Consider the following 4,285-nt stretch of genomic DNA (forward strand, 5'->3'; position numbering starts at 1 on the left):
AAGAAAGAAAAAGAAAAAGAAAAAAGAAAAGAAAGAAAGACCCAACCACTTGGTAGGGCAAACTTTCCTGTGGCCTCTATACTGATAAACATTGAGGACATTGCTCATTACAGCAGTGTGATGGCCCCATTCAACCTTTGTTTCAGGTTTCAGGTCAGGGCATGTTTTGGCTTCTTTTTACTGATAAGAAACTCATTGGATTGCTTCAAACTATTGATGCCAGCAATTCAGCTGAATCTCAGTTGCATAATCTTTTCTTGCCTGTATTCATGGCATAGATTTAGAAACTCCCTTTGTTTCAAATCACTGACCCTCCACTTGGGCCTGTAGATGCCTGAGAGATGACTAAAAGCAGAATAAAGCTTGACATCTCTGCTTTTGGTTTGTATCTGTTGTCTTTGTCGTGTAAGACTCTTGGGCTTCTGCTCAACTCTGCATATAGACATATAAATCATTCAACGGTCTGTCTGAAAACATGAGTCAGTGTTGATTTACCTTAAGTTTGCCTAGTCTATCCCAAAACCCTTCAAGGTTCAATGTATAAAAATAAAAGTAATAGACGTGATTTACTTTCAGGTTTTAAATGTCCATAGACAGTCCCCCGAAAATGCACCCGGAAGTCTCCAATCTTTGTCCTAAACTTGAAGTCACCTTGGATTCCAGCAACCATCAAGTCTCTCAGACAGATAATCCCATTAGAGCACTATCCTACCTGAGAGCATTTACCTCAGAATGAGAGTTGGTGCTACCCCCAGTACCCCAAACAGTAGCAGTCATTTCACGGGAACCTGGTAGTCTCCTCAACTGATTAAGATTTCTCTGGAACCACATTTAGACACCAGGGCTAAGATAATGTTCAGCAGATGTTTGACTAGATTGTTTAGCTATGTGCACGTCTGTCCCCTGATTAAAAGCATGTCTGGAATGCTCATCCATCTTTTCAATGTGACCGTACAGATTAAAATTCTTTCCTGCCGTTCACAATTTCTTACATTTGCTTTCTTTGGTGGAAGTGTGGCTATGAGGTAGGAGAATAGGCAGGGAATGAGTTCTGGAAGACCTTAAACCAAGGCCAAAAAATTGGGAAAAATGAAAACACTCTAGGTGAGGCTCACTAGAACTGCCAGGAGCATCCGCGGAGCACACGCAGGAGCACCCTTGGGTGTCGGAAGGTAATCTCTGATGACTTAGAATACCAAAGTGCATGTCCCTGGGTAGAGATTTAAATAGCTAACTAGTTCTAGGATGCATGAAGTTTTTTTGCAGAACAACGTGTAACAGAACATGGATGAGAAAGCCTGCACTATGCAAATGACCCTCAGAGCCACAAACTGTGACACAAAGGCCTCACTGTTTGTACAACATTGCCTTTGCATTGCTGAATTCTTTCTCCCTGCTCTGGCCCAGGCTCACTTCCTTCCTTGGAAGTGTGTCTTTTTCTACTACACTGTTCCAAGGTTTGCTCCTGTGCACATGTCTTTTCCAAAATTCTTATTCTGGACACGGAAACCTGGAACTCATTTGGCAATTCCCTCAAACCCCAAACCCCAATATCTATTGTATTTTATTTACTGGAACTGTGAGACCAGGTCCTCTGACTTGAGACTTTAGTTGTATATTAACATTTTATTGAACACATTTTATCTTGTAGACATTTGTTAATTATACATAATAACATTTCATTATGATGTTTTCATACATGTGTATATTCTCATAATATTCACCTCCCCCAGTTGTCTCTCTTGTCCCCTTCACAGTCTTGTTTTCTCTTTTCCAGTTAGACTTTTTCTTCTTTAAGTGTGTGTGTGTGTGTGTGTGTGTGTGTGTGTGTGTGTGTGTGTGTGTGTGTAGCAATGAGTTTAGTTACAGGAACATGGAGCAACTTACCAGTGGCCATACCACTATAGAAAATATTTCTTCCTCCCACAGACATTATCAACCTCCAGCCAAAAATGCATTTTAAATCCCATATATTAAAGAGATGTAGGATTAAAAACAAGAGCTACAAAAAATGCATGCAGCTGAAGGATCAAGAAACAAGTGTACTGGATGCAAAGAGAACTGGAGATATGATGTCTGTTTAAAACTGAACACTAAGGAATCTTGTATAGTCCATACCATAAACATAGCATGTTAAAGAATTGGTGGGACTGTAACTGAAATTAACAGACATTTTAGAGCAGGTGGACCACAAAGGAATTATGTCAAGGAAAGGGGACAGACAGTGTGTGGTGATGGCTAGTCGATAGGCGTCATATGGTAGATGGAAAGCTGGTGCCCTTCCTCCCACTCCAGCATTTGCTGTCGGGTGTCTTGTTGATCTTTCCCATTCTGACTGGAGTAAGAGGAAATCTGAGTAGTTTTGATTTGCGTTTCCCTAATAGCTAAGTTTTTTGAGATATTTCTTATTCCTCCTCTTCTCCTTCCTCCTCCTCCTTCCTCCTCCTCCTTCCTCTTTCCTCCTCCTTCCTCCTCCTCTTTCCTCCTCTTTCCTCCTCCTTCCTCCTTCTTCCTCCTTCTCCTCCTTCCTCCTCCTTCCTCCTCCTCCTTCCTCCTCTTTCCTCCTCCTTCCTCCTCCTCTTTCCTCCTTCTTCCTCCTCCTTCTTTCTCCTCCTCCTCCTTCCTCCTCCTTCCTCCTCCTTCTCTCTGTTCAGGTCCTAGGCTCACTTTCTAAATGGTTCATTTAGGTTTTTGACTAGTCTTTTAAGTTCCTCATATATTCTGGACATTACTCCTCTGTCAGGTGCTTAGTTGGCAAAGATTCTCTCCCATGCTGTGGACTTCCTCTTCACTCAGCTGCTTGTTTCTTTAACTTTGATTTTTAGTTTTATGGAGTCCCACTTACCCATTTTGTTCCTAATTCTTTAGCAAATGGACTCCTGCTCAGAGGGCTCTTCCCTGCACCTATGACACATAACTGCCTATATTGTCCTACACCTACAGTGAATACACCCTACCTATGTTCCTATGCTGTGTCACAAACAGTGCTGCCTGTGTTTTCTCCCAGCAGTTTCGGTGTTCCAGGTTTCATGCTTAGGTCTTGGATGCACTTGGAATCAGGTTTTGTGCACGGTGATAGCTACAGCTTTCAGCTAGCTCTTCTGGACGTAAACATCCAGTGTTCCCAGCACCATTTGTTGAAGATGCTCTTTTTCTCCAGCATATGTTTTTGGCATCTTGGTCATATATTAAATGGCTGAAATTCCATATCCTCTGTTTGAGTTTTCTATTTTTGTTCCATTGGACTATATAACTATTTCTCTGCAAGGACCATGTTGTTTTATTTCTATGACTGAGTATTATATCTTGAGATCTGGAATTGTAATTCGCCCGAAACTGTTCTTTTTGCTCAGGATTGTTTTGTTATTCAGGGTCTTTTGTAGTCCCATATGAATCACAACAATGACCAGCATAGCATAGCTACCCTAAAGATGAAGTATTAGCGCACATGCCGTGGCCATAACCAAAAGCTTTCTTCATTGTTCTTAAGACCCTTCAGACCTGCTCAACAGGAGGGAAATCATGCCTGGTATTGGAAAGCTAGCTAATTACTCCAATCTGGCGAGGTCATCTTGGAAGAGAACCTTCAATCACCCATTTACTAATCCCTAACTACATTCTAAATATTTGTCCTTATTACCAGAAATAAGTATAGTCCTCACCCCCATCAAGGAAACTTCTGATTGCAACAAATGGAGACCATCACAGAAAATCACAACCAATCAATATGCAAAGTTGTGGAGCCAGTGACAACTGATCCATTGGCAACAAAAGTCCTGCACCTAAGGCTCAGGGATAATTGCAGAAGAGCAGACAGAAGGACTATAAGAGGACGGGGGAACATAGAGTTTGCTGTGAGATTGTGTCCCTTAGAAATGTTAGAAGCTCTGCCCTTGAAGTCTCACCAACATGACTGCCTAAACATGACTTGAACAAGGATAGCCCCTAAGTGGACATGCTGATTTGGACTGGGGAAGCTCAAGAGGCCTCTGCTGTAGACAAAGACCTAGGCAACTAAGGAATCCTGAGAGTGGGAGAAATACTCTTCCCTATGAACAAGCACAATCACTTATCCAATGCCAAGTGGTCAGCCCTGAAAATATACACACAAGGTACATGATTCAGACTAAGCAAGTTTTATGTATGCATTCAGGGATTGTCTTAGTCAGGGTTTCTATTCCTGGACAAAACATCATGACCAAGAAGCAAGTTGGGGAGGAAAGGGTTTATTCGGCTTACACTTCCATGCTGCTGTTCATCACCAAGGAAGTCAGGACTGGAAATC

The sequence above is a fragment of the Mus caroli genome, chromosome 5 (genome assembly GCF_900094665.2).
Source record: "Mus caroli chromosome 5, CAROLI_EIJ_v1.1, whole genome shotgun sequence".
NCBI lineage: Eukaryota > Metazoa > Chordata > Mammalia > Rodentia > Muridae > Mus > Mus caroli.